Genomic DNA, 18,195 nt, shown 5'->3' with positions numbered 1-18,195 from the left:
TTGATCTAATATTTCTTGAGTACGTTAAAATGATTCAACTAGTCCAGATTACTTGTGTCCACATAGAGTGTGAAGTGTACCCCAAGACCAGTCCTACGAGTGAATAGTCATCAGGTGTCCGTGTAGACCCCAGTAATGCCTGGACTGCCAGAGTAATTGTACTCAGAACTGACATCCTAGTTTTTCCCTCTGGCTGAATGAAGCTAGAGCTCAAAGTAAGAGACGCGTGGGGGATCAGACTTAGGGGAGCCCTCAAAACCCGGAATCCAGGATTCAGGATTTAATAGGTCTATGGAGGAACTTTAAAAATGGCACAACGGTTTTGAAGGGTTAAGAACCTATTTGGTGATAATTTTTTTTATGTTCAATGTTACAAGGTACCTCAAAAGCATAATCAAAAGTGGGAAGAGTCTAGGGGAGCATACGGGACACACAAGGTTTGAACCAGGCTGAGAGACCCTAAGGAACGTGGTAGATCACTCACTAAATGATGTCAACCTGGAATGGCTACATGGAGGACCCAGGGGGCCTCTTGCAGACCTCCAAGCATGTGTCACATAACGTGTCCAAGAAACGAAACAGAAGTTCTGCCACTCCTTGAGGTTCGCAGACATATGCGCTGCCTTAGTGCAATTCTTGCCTGCAAAATCCTGTCCGTATGATCCATGAACCAGAGCATAATCCAAAGTAGAAAATATCACAGATTTGAAACATTACTGCAACTGTGGTCTGCAAGACCACGAGGTTCACAAGCATTGGATGTCATAGAATATTTGCAGAGGATCCAGGGCAGAGACACCCCACATTTGTCAACACAAGTAGCACCATGTGTGAGGCAGGTGACTATAATGATGGTATCACCAGACTTCAAGATGGTGAACTACATATGTATGTCCTCGGGCGGGCCAACGATACAAAGACTTACACATGGGGAGGAGGCGGGTCAGATGTCCTGGGCAATTACCCAGCACAGGTGCTCCCAGAAGCAAGGTCACAATTACTGAAAGGAGATGGGCATACAAATGGGCGAGTCAGAAGCCAAGGTGTGAGAGATTGAGGCTGGATAGTGGGGGAAGCAAGTGAAAGTGAAGCAGGGAGAAGGAAAGATGAGAGAGGTTAAAGGAGGAAGTAGGCAAGAGATTATGAGTGAGGTTGATGTGGGAGCAGTGAAAGATCAGAAGGAGGATAGAAGATGCACATCTGGAGAGGGAAGAGGAGGAAAACAGAAATAATATATGCAGGAGGATAAAAGAAAAGGACACGTTGGGGTAAGAAGATTTTAAAAAGGAAGGCATGCAAGCATCTGGAAGAAGGCGCAAAGGTGGAAAAAAGCAGAAGATTGAGAAGTAAATGGGGCGGAATTGAGGAAAAACAGAGGGGACAAAAAGACCTGCAGAGATTGCAGATTGGCTGAGGGAACAGAGCGAGAAAGTACAGGAGGTGAAAGGAGTTGACAGGTGGAGTCAGTGGGGTAATCAGTGGAGAAGGGCCAAGGTAACTGGGCAATGATTGATGGACGCCTGGCTAACATGGGCAAGAGTTGATGGGGCTCCAGGCCAGATGATGAAAATCAACACCGAGCTAGCCGGTAGAACCAAGGCTGGATCTGGTGCATTTGGCAAGTCAATTAATATTATTAGGGTATTTCTTTGCATAAGGACCTAGCTTCAGGAAGCAATGGAGGGCTTTCCAATCATAGTGGGGAGAACACAGTGAGGGAAGCAGAGACAAAGAGAGTGGAGAACTAACAGGGGAGGGTGAGGGTGGACGATAGGCAACAAAGAATCTACAAGCTACCAGGGGAGGAGATGGTGGGAAGCAGATCACCAAGTCTTTGATAGGGTTGGGAGTGCAATCAATAGTAACAAAAACACTTTCCATGCAGTCCAAAGCCATAAACTGCTGACCTAGAGTAGAGGCAAGGGAGTCTACCTTCTAATGGGGTCCTTCAGGAGATCCACCGGGTTCAGCGAGAACATGCCCTTGGGGCAGGCCTATAATCGTGACATCCTGAAATTCCACCCATGACCTACACGAAAGACATTGATCGCCAATTTCACAATCATTAACATCATCCTTCACAGTGACGATGTCAAGAACTGACAAATAGTTGTGAGTGACTTTGGACCTCATTATATGTTTGGTGGTATAACCCTGCTAGTACTGCCAATCTTGATTACCATGGCAACATGCAGTAATGATGTGTTAAAGGGAAGCATCTGGCATGAGTTAGAGTCATGCAGACCCAGTAGTTATTCCCCATTTTGGTGTCTTAGGGGTCTCCATTGAGGACATGCTTTATTACCACATGGCTACTACTATATCTGCTGACAAATACATATAGATATATATATATGTGTGGTGGTAATTAACGTCACACAAAAGCAAGCTGTTTTACATGATTTTGGTAACGCAACCTTTAATTGTGCAGAGTGGTAAAACATGAGGTATTGAGAAATATTGTATCCTCTACTGTTCCCGTACAACCTGTAATGAGGAGGTACCTGTTAAGGACCTTGTTTTTTGCTATGAACACGTGTTGAACTTTGCCTAAGGGAAAGACCACATCAGAGAATGGCCTAGAGCTTTATGAACTTCATTTGTGATTTGGCACAATACGCCTGAACGTATTACTTCGTCTGTGGACCTCATTCAACAATTGGTGGTATTCTGGTGGAAATTCTGCCAACTTACTGTTATGAGTACACAGTCTGGTGGGTTTACCGCTGGATTACGAGTAGTGGCATGATGATCTGGTGGGTTTACTGCTGGATTACGAGTAGTGGCGTGATGATCTGGTGGGTCTACCGCTGGATTACGAGTAGCGGCATGATGATCTGGTGGGTCTACCGCTGGATTACGAGTAGCGGCATGATGATCTGGTGGGTCTACCGCTGGATTACGAGTAGCGGCATGATGATCTGGTGGGTCTACCGCTGGATTACGAGTAGCGGCGTGATGATCTGGTGGGTCTACCGCTGGATTACGAGTAGCGGCGTGATGATCTGGTGGGTCTACCGCTGGATTACGAGTAGCGGCGTGATGATCTGGTGGGTCTACCGCTGGATTACGAGTAGCGGCATGATGATCTGGTGGGTCTACCGCTGGATTACGAGTAGCGGCGTGATGATCAGGTGGGTCTACCGCTGGATTACGAGTAGTGGCGTGATGATCGGGTGCATTTACCGCTGGATTACGAGTAGTGGCATGATGATCTGGTGGGTCTACCGCTGGATTACGAGTAGTGGCGTGATGATCGGGTGGGTTTACCACTGGATTACGAGTAGTGGCGTGATGATCTGGTGGGTCTACCGCTGGATTACGAGTAGCGGCATGATGATGTTGATCCCCATTTTTGGAGTCCGTAGAACATCAGTCGCGATTTGTCAGATTTACCGTGGGCAGTAATTCCACCCGTGGTAAATTGAGCACTTTTTGGCATTGAAGTGGAGAATTTACTTACAGCATCTTGCTAGGTAAATCCTCTACTCCAGACAAATCTGTACTTTAGCGCTGCAGAAAAAATAGCGTTAATTCCGTTACCAATTTTTTCATACATCATCGCCAAACCTGTTACGAGGCTGTGTCTCGAGTCGTCTGTTAATCCCATTCATTGTTACAGACATCACAAAACAACTGTAATGACGTAATTTTCCTTATACAGTTGATTAGTGATGCCACAACTAGAATGTACAAGTTTGTATGCAGGTAGTGCAGGCTCCCATGTGTTAAGAGCACGTTACAAACATGCTTCTACATGTTACAGATGTAGTACACGATCCGATTGCACAATGGTATTTGTGTAAACAGTGGGCGGGGGAGGGGGACTCCCGGGTGCATTTGTGCTCTGCTTTTGTCATTGTTGCTGTATTTACCTTCAGAATGGATAGGTGTGTCTATTTGTTCCTAACCACACCAACTAAACACCACGCCCAGGGATAAGATTGCCATTTAATTATGCAATGCATACTAAGGGTGACCTGAATATTTAAGATGGCTCAGTCTGCCAAGTGAGGTAATGTTCCATCTATTAGCAGGGCACATCACTTCCACACATTGTCCAGGTGTAAACCTCTTACCAGCTCTGCACAGACAGGCAGGAAGCTGCAGAGAGCCCATTCCCAGAAATGGCAAAGGCGAAGAATGAAGGCTGGCACACAGCGGCTTTGTGAGGATCCCAGGGTAATGTATCACGGGCCTGTGAGAGATAGAGTGTCGTCGCGCTGCGGCAAACAAAGGCGCCATTTCAGCTCAAAGGCTCGAGTTACTGCTGCCAGGAGATGACATCATCTTCACGGGCGATTCCCCACCCTCCCGTGACATATGGCTTAACGACATTCACTCAATCATACCTTGTTCTGTCTCATCTGTTTACACTGTTTGTCAGGTGCAGGAACGTGACTGATGCTCTAGTGCACAGAAGAGACCTGAAAGTAACACAGCGCTGGCAGACGAACACAGATGATGCATGTTACTCTAAAAAAGAGACCAATCGCGACATATAGCACTGGTGGCATGCCACCACAGCGAAGCGGGAAGGGCACTACACGCCCTCTGATCTGAAGGACTTTTCAAGATGTAACATTACAGATCCTTGAACCTGAACTCTGATGAAATTATTGGAAGCACATCAAAATATTCGGGGCTCGTTTTCCAAGTCCCCGGAGCTTAAATGAAAGTGCTAAAGACAGGTGTAAAGGTGTTACACCCGTCTTTACACCTTCATTCACACTCCTGGGCATTTAAAAAAAAATGTTTAAGGCAGAGGGGCGGCACTACGGGAGTAACGTTTCCGCCTCCCTTTTCCCAACCACCACTTGGTTTAACATCAGCAAGATATTTTTATGCTGCCATTATACCAGTCAAATCCTATGGAATCCGCCTGCTTTATACACCAGCCAAAAGCAGGTGGAGTCCATAAGAATCCATTTGAGACAATGCTTGCCAATGCATCAATAGCAGGTGCCGTGTAATAATTTTACACTGTGAAGGGCAAAAGAGGCGTAAAGGAGGTTACACCACCATTTTACACCTTAATTTTGCACACTCCCGGGCAAATGACAAAAAATGCCTGGAGGGGATTTGTTTGCACATGGGTGCATATAACAAAATACAAGAGAGGATGGCTGGAAGGTTTGCAATTAATCTTAAGCTCTGGTATTGCTCTGGGCAACCATCCAGACCGTGGTCTTTTCCCTGCCAAGCCATTACAGAAGGGAAAAGACCCTATGCAAATCAGGCTTTGCCCCACCCCAAAAGGGGCAGTCCAGCCCGAACTGCTAGGTCACATGCCTCCATCCCCAGACATGTTTCGGCCTTTTTGGGCCTCATCAGCGAGGAGTAGCTTGGGTATCTCGGCCTAGCAGGCATGGGACCCACGTCTGGGCATACCCGCCCCCCTCGGGGTGACTATAGCAAAACACAAGAGGTGATGACTGGAAGGTATAGTATTAATCATAAACTCTGTTATTGCTCTGGGCAACCCTACAGACCATCGTTCTTCGCCTGCATAGCCATTACAGAAGGGGAAAGACCCTGTGCAAATCAGGCTTGGTCCCAAAAAGGGCAGTCCAGTCCGAAATGCTAGGTCACATCCCTTTTGCACGAGACCCAAGCATCCCCAGACATGTTTCAGTCTTGTAAACAGATCCCCTCTGGACAATTTGTGCAATTCTTTCAAAAGAGCCCCTCTATGGTAAGTGTAAACATAGGGGCTCATTTTATAATATATGCTAATTACATGCATGGGATCACCAACGCTTGCATTGTGGGTGTGGTAAGGGCCCCCTTTCACTGATTCACCATCTCCAATATGATGTGAGGTTGGAAACGGGACCTCTGGGGGGCCTCTTCATCTGCCAGTTGAAACATGGCAATCCTCCTCCTATATATCATTTCCCTCCACGTCAGTCAGTGCCTACTGTATTGGCCACTTTGGGAATGTGGATCTGTCTCTCTGTGCTGTGCTTTTATAATGTGTTGTTGGTTGTGACTGGGGTGCACTGTGTGTTTCCTTGGTTGGAAAAATCAGTTGCACTCTTTTTTGGGCCACTTGCTCCACATTGAGAAAGGAGCAAATGTTGAAGGGCAGGTTTTGGGGCAAATGCAGTGGTTAGGTTTTGTGAATCAAGATGTTGGTGCATCTTTACTCACTTTCTGTGCTCACTCCCCCTTTGCATGCTTAATTTGGTGTATTTGCATACTTTTCACCCACTTTGCGCATCTTCTGTGCACACTGTGCACTCCTTTTCTAAAGTTGATACTCCTAACCGCTTACACATCATCCTTATTCCTTCTCCTCAGTCATGTCCCTTACTCATACACGATCCTTATTACTTCCAGCCTGATCACTCCTTACAAGTCAGAGGGGGTTGCACACAGTGAGGGAAGCATAGATACAAGGGAGGGGAAGCTAGGAACTGTGTTGGGGAAGGCAGGTGTCATTTGGCAGCAAGAGATCAACAAGCTATTATGGGAGAAAACAGTGGTGAGAAGATCGCCCAGTCTCAGGTTAGGTGGGGAGTGTGCATGGACAGAAAGGAGGTTCCAGATTCTGAGGGCATAAACATATAAGGCCTGTCTTTTGGTTCTTTCCTTCCTGCACCATTGAGTTCAAGTCTGCACATGTCATTACTTCAGGTGGATCGTAGGCCTCTGGAGATGCAGAGCTTGAATCGAGGTAGCTTGGGGACTTGAGAGCACTGACCTTGTAGATGAAGCTGCAGGATTTGAAGGCGATACGTGCATTCAGTGGGAGCCAATGCAGTTCGATGAGGGTCGGGGTAATGGAGTTGAATTTGCAGAGTCCTTTGATGAGTCGTGCTACAGCATGTAGGACATATCTGAGGGGTGCCAGGAACATTTCGTTTCCCAACTTGACATAGCTTTTTTCACCCATTTCACCTCATTTGGTATTTTGGGAATGTTGTACAAGATTACCAGGGTGACAGCCAATCTCACATCTCTACTTAAGATCAAGTTGACCTGTTCCAAAATTTCTCTCCAGAGCTGTGATTTCAGGCAACTTATAGAGCATGGATGTGTAGGAGCCTCTGCCATCTCCAGCATCGGTCAAATGGTTAGAGGTTTGTTTTTACAGATTTTCTCAATCGTCCAGTACAGTCTATTCAATATTTTGCTGCAGTAAGTGGTCCTACATACTGAATAGTGACTTTCAGGATTTCCGTGAGTAGTCTGTTCGATTTCTTATCACTGAACTCGATACCTAGTTTGGCAATCCATTCTCAAAGCTTCCATCACCAAGGTCCACTGCAGAAGACCAAGATGATTATTTCTAGTAATTGACGAATTACATATTACATTTTTGTGGAAGAACAAGAAACTAATATCTAATTATTCATGTCAAGTTGAATCCCTGTGTGGAAAATGCCACAGTTTTGTATGTCTATTTTGAATATTTTGGACTCCTTGCATGGTGAATCAATAGGAGAAGTAATGGTAGCAGGCATTTGTAATATTTTATGCCCAACACAGCTACTCAAATGCCTCACAAAAGAGAATATAAACAGAGGGGAGCAAGGATATTAGAACTAATGCAGCTTTGGGATTTGCAAATGGCCAATGGTCACTTGGGCGAAGATATCCCAGCAACCTGATATCTAATAAATAACTCTCCCAAGCTTCTACACAACTCAATCATATAGAGGAATCAATGTAGAAGAGTTATCTCACCAAGATATAATCTCCTCCTGTTGAATATGCGCTAGGGGATATGAATGGGGAACACGAGTGGTATTTCGATTTGATATAGATGACAATCTAAGTGTAATTATGTTGGCGAGGGCCTTGAGAGCCATCGGACCAGACGGAATTCTAGTGGCCTTATTTAAACAAAATCGAGAGACTTGGTCTAAGATTGTTTTCAAACAGTTTAATTGCATATTGAGGACAAGAAAAACCCCTGAGTCATGGAGAAGATTGATTCTGGTTCAAACGTTTAGAAAGGGCAATAAGGAATGCCCCTCCAACTACAGACCTAATGCACTTCTTGACTCAGTGAGTAAAATCTTCTTCTCAATTGTCTTAATAAATCTGAGAAAATTGATCAATGAATATAAAATCAGGGATGTGAATCAATCTAGTTTCAGAAGGGGACTGAATATTTCCTTGAATACCTTTTGACTTTCCCATATGTAACAACAAGCGAAGACATCGCATCAACCTATTTATGTTGCCTTTATTGATCTATCCGATGCCTTAATAAGGTCAATAGGGAAAGGTTTAGGTACAAAATGAGATTGTTTAAATGTCCACTGCATCTGATTAATATCTTGAGGCACCTTCACAATGATGCAGCTATTCAAGTCTGCATGGTTTCAAAAGGAGCACTAAAAGAGTCAATACCATCTTACAGAGGTCTCCACCGGGGATGTATCCTTGCTCCCACACTTTTTAATTTATACATAATTGATTTATGACTAGAATTGCAATCTAGTGCCTCTTATACCCTAAATTGGGCCACTGTCAGGACCCCGGGGTTAATTTGGCTGGGTTGGGTTGGTTGTTTGTGAGCAAGCAAACTGGCACTAGGCATACCTGGACACAGTTGGGTAGAGCACTGGGACAAAGAAGAGGGACTAAGAGACAACCAGGAGCTGTGAAACCACAACTCCCGCCACATACTGCCAGACAGTACGGAGTCATTTTGGATCACTGGATATATATACATATATATATATATATATATATATTTTTTTTTTTAATTTTATTTGTGTATGTTCAAAAGAGAACTTTACAAAAGAAGTTGAAAGTTGAAAGTCACAGTAACTACACACTACACAGGGTGGGACCCTCAGCCTGTTAGCCTAATCATGGTGTGTTCTAGTATTTTTGTGGTTGCTAGAAGCCAGGTAGTTCGGTCTCCTCCGATCAGTCTTGGCCACCGTGTTTCTTCGTCCCACCCACGATCGTCCACGATTAGATGGTTTAGATAGGCCGATCTCAAGTCTGAAGTTTTCGAGCATGACAAGAGTAGAATCTCCTGGGGGCAACACCACCCATCTAGTTTTTGCCACATGCGACATCTGTCGACTAGGTCGAAAGCCTGGGAGAGGTCGATGAAAGTGACGAAAATCGGAGATTTTCCCTCCCAGACCTTGCTTTTCAGGGAGCCGATGGTTAAAATGTTTGCTGCCGTGCCCATGTTTTTTTTAAGCGCGTTTGGAACTTATCGTTGCACGGGGCCGACTCTGCCCAGGATTGGAATCGTTTCAGAAGCAGACTCTCAAAGACTTTACCAATACAGTCCAAGAGGGCTATGGGACGATAGCTCAGTGGGTCTGTAACGTCCCCCTTTTTGTAGATAGGGACAATGATGGATTTTGTCCATGAGGGCGGCAAAGATTTCTGATCCGAGCATTTCTTAAAGATAGACGCGATCAGCGCGGCCCATTCAACTTGGTTTGCTTTTAGATCTATGATGGAAATTTCATCCGGGCCCGCTGCTCTAGAAGTATTCCGTTTTTTGATGTGGTCTCAGATTTCTAGTTGGTCGTCCAGCTTTAGCCATCCTGCCTCCAGAGGTGTCATTCCAGATTGGACATTTGGATCTGGGGCTTGAAAGACAGAGGTAAAATGAGTTATCCATTTTTGCTCAGCCATGGCGTTGATAGTCGAATTATTGTGTGAGGGCACCGAATATTTTAACAGGGACCAGTTTTTGTAGGTTGATATTGCCGACTTTAGTTGTTCTTTATTTTGCAACCGGTTTCCCAACTGCCTCTTCAGTCTGCAGAGTTCACGTCTTTTTGCCACCAATGTGGCGTCAAAGGTGTGTCTAGGTGGAATAAATGTGGAAGCTGACTGTTTTGATTTCACCACGTGTTGGACCAGTAGAGGTACATAATCCAAGGATTTGTTTCCCTCGGCACTCCCGTCACCAGCATATTTTGCCAGCAGGGCTATGACAGCTCGCGCTGTCAAGTTCAAACGGTTTCCACGAGAGTTAGATTCCACCTCCATGGCATACGCTGCAAGCTCTTTGAAGTGGTTAACCAGGGACATCGTGAGCTGGTTGTGATCGCTGGCTGTTGTCTTGCGGACTTCAAAATCTTTTACCTTTCCCAGAAGGGGTCGGGAAACGTAGATGTAGTCGATGGTGGCATGGAGCTATCCTTGTTCCCAAGTTGAAAGTCAATGGTCGTTTGGGAAGATTGAGTTCAAATTCTCCAATTTTCTTGAGGACATTAGAGAGGAACAAAGGCACCCTCTTTTCACGGCTGCCGACATGTTTGAGGTTGTGACCGGCTTTACAGGTTCGTCGAGGCATTGGGCGTTCAAGTCCCCACAAATTATAATTGAAAGGACCTGGTGCAAAGCTTGAATTTCATCCACCAGGTTTTCCATCATGGATAAGTAGGTCTGTTGGTTTATGGCTGCTGGGTTCCAGTAGGTGTTGACAATCGCTATTTGCGATGATCTGGAATGAGGTTTTTCGACCCAGTCGAGTAATACTGCCAGGATTGAGAGGTTTGTTTGTAGTGTGGTCTTAAATTTCAAACCGATTCCTTGCCGGCAGGCAATGAGAAGGCCTGATGTCGGACGGCCCAGTAACCCTTTGTTGGTTGGGGCCAAGATGATGTCGTAGCCATCCATGGCCGGAGTTTGTCGCAACCAGGTCTCTTGAAGGCAGATAATATCGAATGAAGCTAAATTTGCATCACCCATCGTTGTAAGGTGGAGATGACCACGAGTATTTCATGAACAGAGGTGTAGAGATGATGGGTAGTGGTCGACCTTCAGACGGTCCGAGGACCCAGCAAGCCGACCTGTGGGTTGCTATTTTTTCGTTTGTGACAGTGCCTTGGGAAGCCAAGCCCACAATCCCTGTAGTTTGTCTCTTGGTTTTAGGTTCGGGCAGGCGCTCTCTTTAATTGCTCGAGGGGTTTCCCTGATACTCTGCACAGTGTGCCCAGTCGAGCCCGAGTTGGGCATTTTGAGATTAGTCCTCGGAGACTTTGCTGTCTTACATTTGAAGGTTTTTGTCAGCTTGGGCCACCTAGGTTTTTCCTGGAGTCTGGCGCTGGGGGTCGCTTGAAGCTTCAAGTTTGATTTGTCCAGTGTTCGGCAGAGTTCAGTGTTTCTTCTATGTTCGACCCCCTTCTCTTTTTCTGGAATTTTGTCCTTGCGGCCCGATTTCTTCTCCGAGTAGCCCGTCTCCTGACGGTAAGATTTATGGCTTTGATTTTGCACGATGTATCCCAGAGCAGACAAGTCATTGTTTGCTCGAGCGATTTCCATTTTGGTGCTCTTTGAGACTGCGTAGATGTAGGCTTTGGCTCTGTCGTTTGAGTGGTATGGGTCCACTATCTTTAAGTCTGAGGATTTTATTCCACGTAAAGCTGGGATCAAGCTGAATAGGGTGAGGATGCCTCTTCTGTTCAGAATTATGTCATCTTCATTGTCTGTGTGTTGTTCCAGCTTGATGGGGGACTCACTCGAGAGATGTTTTTCTTTGCGATATTGCTCTGTTCTCGAAGTGAAGTGGAGCGACGGGTGCAACCCCCTTTTGTCAGTTGACTTTGCTTCTGAGGATGGACTCCCTCGATTCTTTAAGGAGCGATCAGGCTTTCGCCCCCCGGACTGTTGATGGACGAACTGGGCGCTGGGGGGCGACCTTTTACGGGGTGGCGAGTCGCAGGTTCTTAAAGGTGCAAACGACACCACTCGAGAACTGGGAGGGCTGCGAGAGGTGCTGGTTCCCCGACAATGAAGATTTTTCCTGCGCTCTTCCAGGGTGATGAATTTGTGCCCTAAGCCCTCTTCGAACGAGTCTTCAATGGTTACTGGCTCAGCCAGATTGTCGGAATCAACCGGCGGAACCGGTGAATTGGGCACCTGGTGCTTTTTCCCACCCTTGGCCGGCAATAAATCTTGGATTTCTTCAAGATGTTGAGGGATATTCATCAAGTCCTCTTCTGCCAGAAAGTCTTCCGTTTTTCGAGGGGAAGCATTGCTCCCCTTTTGCTTAGCTGGGGAGGAGACCGGACTTTGGATTAGGTTTCCAGCTTTCATTTTTCTTTTGACTGAGCATAAGGTTGGAGACTTAACTAGTTTTGCTTTTTGAATTTTGGTTACACCTCCTTGTTCGGGCGTTTCAGATCTCGCTGCCATGAACAGGGGGTATGAACTGTCTTCTACCTTCACATTTGATTTCGGAATTAAAGAAGCTTGCAGGGGGTCATCCGTGATATCAATGACCTCGTGGTTTACTGATTTCCAAGTGCCAGAACCCACTGGTTGTTGAGCGGCGTCGCTGGGAGAAGAGGGTTGAGATTGCACAGACAGGTTTGAAGCTCCTATTGCGACCACCGTCGAGGTTGTTGAAAGGGTGGGCGTGGCTTCTTTGCGCCCTTGTTCCACGTCCAACTTTAAGGCTTTAAATTTGCCATCTATGGCTGTGATGTAGCCTTCAAGGAAAGTTAATTTTGAATACAGTGATGCTTGGATCGAGGTGTGGTCTTTCAAGTTTTCATTGATACCTTTGTATAGTTTGGTGAATGGATTCAAGGCAATTGTGACTGTTGACATTATTGATAAAAGGTCCCTCTTGTTTTGTGCTGGAGAGTCCATTGCAGAACCTGGTGGTAGAGGGAGCTGTTTGGGAGCAGGAGATGATAGGTGGCTCTCATTTAGAAGCCGTCTCACTACAGGCGTAGATGGTAGGTCTACTGGGCCACGACTAACCCGAACCGGGGGCAGTGGTTTAAGATGGTAGTCGAGTGGCGCACCTTCTTGCCGGGGACCGGCTGGCTGTGCATTGTTGATCGGATGGGGGTCTGGTTCTTGAATTGGGATTTCCGGCTTCTGTCCATTGGAAGGCGCAGCTACCCTTAGGACGCCAAGGGCTGGTGCCTGGGGGTTCTGTGTCCCGGCCAGACCTAGAATTGTAGGGAGCCCTTTATTTATCAGCAAGGTTGAGTGCGGGGGACCTTCAATATAAATTTGCATGGCTTTTGGTTTGACAGATACAGGATTTCCCAGAGAAGCCGCTTTTGCCAGCTCACGGTTGGGATAGGGAATTACTGGATTGTCTGGGCCCTTTTCAGGGGCAGTCGGAGTAGCCGGACCAGGTTGAGGGGCCGGAACAATTTGCTTTGGCGTTTTCACCCGCGGGGACCGTGGTGGAGAAGACAAGGCTTGTTGCGCTTTATCAGTGTCTTGGGACAGAAGGCGCTGATCTGATGCCAAGCCTATTTTTCTTGCTTTTTCTGGAGGTTGACAGATTTTTATCGCCTCCAAGATTTCCTCATCAGTAAGGTCCTCTTGCCTAGATTGAGGATCTGGGGCGAAGGCGTGAAAGAGGTCAGTTACGAGACTTGCAACCAAAGGCTTTATTGATTCTGGATTCCATGGTTTCTTGGCTAGTTGTCCACTTATTTAGATTTTAGAAGCATGTAGACAGTTTGAATGGTTTTTTTGTTGTTGTTTTTCATTTTTGTGGGCTCTTTCTTTCTGGAAGCTCTGGCTTTTCTAGTTTCTGGTGACTCCACCTCCTTCCTGCAGCGTTTTATTTTTGTTTGGTACTCCCGCCTGGGGAGCGGGCGAGGGGTCTGGAGGCTTTACCAGGCAGGGAGCGAGAACTTTGTTAGCTTGTTTGTCTGGGCCCCTGCAGTCGACTAAGGGCCAGGGGGGAGATCCCTCTGATATTGGGAGAGCTGAGAGTAGCAGATCGGAATGTACTTGAGCCTCAATTTGCATCTTGTGTTTTTGCCGGAAATAGTTGTTGGATTTACTTGTTTGTTGTTTGATACTGGAGCCCTCCTCTCACCCAGGGAGGGCCCTTGATCACATTTTGCCTGTGGATTCAGTCGGTATGGGGCCTCCTTGAAGGAGGGCGAGGCCGTGATCACTCCAAGCCCCTACATGCGCGAGTCAGTGGCTGCCGAGGGCGGAGAGATGAATCGAGCTCCTCCCCCGGAATGACCCGCGGCTGCTGCACCTCGCTCTGCTCCAAGCGCGAGACAGCCTCGGCCGAGGGCGGGAGGATGAGACCTGGCTCCTCCCCCGGAATGGCCCACAGCAGCTGCGCCTCGCTCCTCTCATTCGCGGGCTCCCTCCCGCTCACGGGTCTCGGTCCTCCCTCCAGAGGCCTCCGGGCCCCAGAGCTGTGATGGTGGAATCCGCGGTTGCGTAAACGTGGGCAGAAGGCAAGGAGACCCCGACTCCAGCACCGGCAGTGGAGAGGCAGGTACCTTGAGCCGAGCTTCCTCGATTTCAGCAGAGCTTTTTCGCCTTAAGTTGTTTAGGATTTTGGCACTTTTGCAGGCAGAATGATCGATGGTGTCTGCCTGCCTTAGGCGGGCATATGCTGTTGAAGCTGCTGGGATCTTGAGTTGTTTGTGGGACGGACCTGGCGGGTGCAGGGTTTGTGCGCCGCGGTGTTGGAGTTTTTTGCAGCAATACGCGGGCACGCGCTTCTGAGCAGGCGGCCCTCCTCTGCTTCCAAGAGTTCATGCTCAGGATCCAGGATGGGCGCAATTTCCGACATTGACGCCATTGCAGCCATGCACAGACTGCCAAAGACTGCACACTCGCAGCCACACTCCGCGGCCTGCTCCACGGGGGATGAGGGTTTAGTAGACTGGAGGCAAGCAAGCCACCTCCCACTGAAGCTGTAGAAACTGTAGAGCGACTGCCAAAGACTGCACACTCGCAGCCACACTCCGCGGCCCGCTCCGCGGGGGGGGTGAGGGTTTAGTAGAGTGGAGGCAAGCAAGCCACCTCCCACTGAAGCTGTAGAAACTGTAGAGTGACTACCAAAGACTGCACAATCGCAACCACACTCCGCGCTGGATATATATGCCATGCCTTCTGGCACACCCGTGCTTGATATTTCAGTTTCCTAAGCAGTAGCAGAACCACGCAACCACACTTACCTGTTATCCGCAGCCTTCAGAGGATTTTTTCACAATCCAACCATCAATCCGCACTACGAAGAACACCTGGAAGAACACCTGGAAGGAAGAAAGAAAACAGTAATTGCGTTTATAAACTCTGAGCCCTTTGCTATGCTCGCTTAAACATCTAACTGGGCCATTCCTATGCACCAGCAGCCTTCTACAATGCAGCGCCAATCTAACCATTGCAGCCAAAATCTCTACGTGCCAGCAGCCCTGATCTGAATGCGCCGCTCAGTCTACCCAAAGCTTCACATGCCTGCAGTTCTGATGGCAACATGGTGCTTCTCTAATCTTTTGCAAACCTGAACCTACTAGCACCCCACGGCACACTACTCTAAAGTCCTAGTTCTTACTCACTATCCACAGTCTGCATCCATGCACTAGAAGCATCACAGACAATGTGCAACTTAACAGAGCGGGCAACACTTACCTCATGACTTTGACTTTCAGATTACCTACCAACCAAGGGTGAAAAACGGCAAGGCCGATCCCTTTCTAAGACAGGGATGAGCAAGGAAGAAGAAGAAGCCCAAAGACCACCCGATCCACCACTGATTATTCCACAGGAACACTTTTTGGGTGCTGTAGGGGAGGCATGGTATCACAAATTGTTGTGGCTGGAAAAACTCCTAGTTTGCCCTATGATAAACAAAACAGTCCTAGTGGAGTCCGTCAAACAAAATGGCCTTTGCTAACAAAAATCCAATGCCTGTACAAAAAAGTATGTAAAGGAGAACTGTATACAATAAGGAAAAGTCAGTGTTCAAAAGAATAAATGTGGTTGAACCAGCTCTCCTGCCCACGTTAGGCCTCACAAAGTAAGGCTGTCCCTGTAGGCAGGATGACACACTCTGGCTCGGTTTCCAACACAATAAACAGTTCCAAAACGTGGATTGTGGCCCGCCTGGCCTTCCACGTCAAAGTCTCCTTTCTTGTCTTCAAAAATAATGTTTCAACCAAAAAGTTCACAAAGGTCAGGCTCAGACTTTTCACCACACAGTTCAGGTTGGTCCCCTCTGTCGGGTTCAGACCTCTCATGACAAAGTTAAACACAAACTTGCAAGGGGTTCCCTTCCCCAAGCTTATTATACTTAGGGTCTCCCTCAGTCGGGCTCAGACCACTTCTTCGCATCTCACAACACAGTTCAACAAAACTTGGAAGAGGGCTCCCTTCCCCAATCTTATTATACTTCCAGTCTCCCTCTGTCAGGCTCGGACCACTTTCGGTTGTCGAAGACTTTTGAATGTGCGCGGCTTTCTTTACAGACCACCGCAGGACCACTTTGACTCAAAGTTCACGGTTTAACTGTTATTCTCCCCTTCCCTAGGAGTTAATCTTCTTTATTTTACTTTTGCTAGTCATACGCTTCAAACAATGTACCTTTCACAGAGACTTTTGAGTGGGCTACTTCCTTTCGCTAGACCACTGCGTTATTTAGTATTGCTGATTTCCCAGCTGTCCTTTACTTCAAAGTTCATTCACAGGTCTGCCTTTTCTCGCGCATCTCACCACTTGTGATATAATGTTGCTACTTACACACACACTCTCAGGTCGCTTGCCAACTCACCGGCTGCGCGTGTCTCTTTCTTGGTTTTACGATTCCACTTCACAAGTCAAAGTTAGTACCATAGGCTTGGCCCCCGCCTCCCCAACTGTGCCGTTCACCCGGGAGGGTTTCTGGCGTACTTGAAACACAATGCAGTCTTCCCTTGTGTGATCTGGCCTTCTCCACACGTCTTTTGCGACCTGTCGGAGGCAACGACCTCCAGTATGGAACTCTTGGGGTTTTCATCCCGCTGCTCTTGTCCCTTGGTTCGTCACTCTGCTCCAGTCTTTTTGCCTTCGTCCCGGATGCCCTGCTTGTACTCATGTTCCACCTTGCTCAGAGTGTGTCTCTCAGTGCTGCCTTTTATTTGTGTGAGGAGAGCCAATTGTTATCAGGTGTATGCACTTAAGTTAAGTGCCTGACTTTGCCTGACCCAATTATTGGGACATGTCCAGTACGATGTGTGAAAGTTAATGTTGTTACTCTCAGTCATCCTCTCCCTCGGCCCAGTGTTTGTGTAAAAAGGGTGGGTGGGGAGTTGGGACCTCAGAGAATCCTAAAAAATAGGATGGATTGGATAAACAAAATAGGGGGGGCAATACCATGTCTCACCATCGGCTGCCTCACCCCCACTCCCCAAAGGCTCCTCACCCAGGTAATCCTCCCGCACTGGTCCACCCCCAGGATATTGATCCAAAGATGATGGCCCTGCCCTGGCCACCAGAGAGAGAGATCCACAGGGGCTAGCGGGTGAGACACCCTCTGGTTTTCATAGTGCCCACAAGTACCCTAGAACCCACAGCCTAATTGTGGATCTAGTGCGTATATGAAACTGCCCAACAGCTGGGAAGGAGTATGTTCTCTGGTGATAATACATGTTCTGGCATTGGTGATTCCTCAAAGTGATCTCCACATAGACGGCTTTCCAACAATGACTGCACGTCGAAAAAAGAGGAGATCGCTCAACCTCATCCGAATGAAGAGGAAAAATTAATTCTCTGCAAAATTAGTAGAAGCTTATCATGACATTCCAGATGAGCACAAGCTGTCCCCATGACAGCAGTGATATTTACAGCCATGTTTATGTCAGGAGTTCAGACTGCAGTAAACACAAGTGGTTACAGATCAATATGTGGGAGCTGCTACAAACAATTAATACAATCATAAAGGTTGTAATGCAATCAAGGAAGAATCGACGGGGCCATTGGGCTTATGACTCTCCAGAACAGGTATGTCTTGTACCTGATTACAGCAATGGAAGGAGGCATGTGCGCCAATATCGGGCCTTCCTGCTGTACATACACACCTGCTCATGATGAACAAAATGGAACCCTGACAGAAGCAATAACTATGTTGACAACATTGCATACAAAAATGTAGATGAGACTGACGATTTAGATTGGTTTTCATGCCCGTTCTGATGGGTTCCAACCTGGTTGCCAAATGCCTTCAAACTATTTGGTGCAATACTAGTGTTAGTGTTGCTGGGATTCTGTCTCATAAGAATATTCATTGGACAATACAAGAAGACAGCAAAGAAAGCTATTAGGATGAAGATTATGATCAATCTGTATGCTGAAACTGGCAATCATATACAGATGGAAAGCACCACACATGAACACCTGAAAGGAAGTCCCCTAGCACTCCCAGGGAACAAAATGTTATTATCCTAAGGATCATAAGAACCACAGAGGATGTTGGGTATTCTGTCAACTGGGGAGTGTTGC

This window comes from Ambystoma mexicanum, chromosome 4p (assembly GCF_040938575.1).
Source record: "Ambystoma mexicanum isolate Mex_15411 chromosome 4p, UKY_AmexF1_1, whole genome shotgun sequence".
Taxonomy (NCBI): Eukaryota; Metazoa; Chordata; class Amphibia; order Caudata; family Ambystomatidae; genus Ambystoma; species Ambystoma mexicanum.
The sequence above is the reverse complement of the archived record's forward strand: the minus strand, read 5'-3'. Positions refer to the sequence as shown.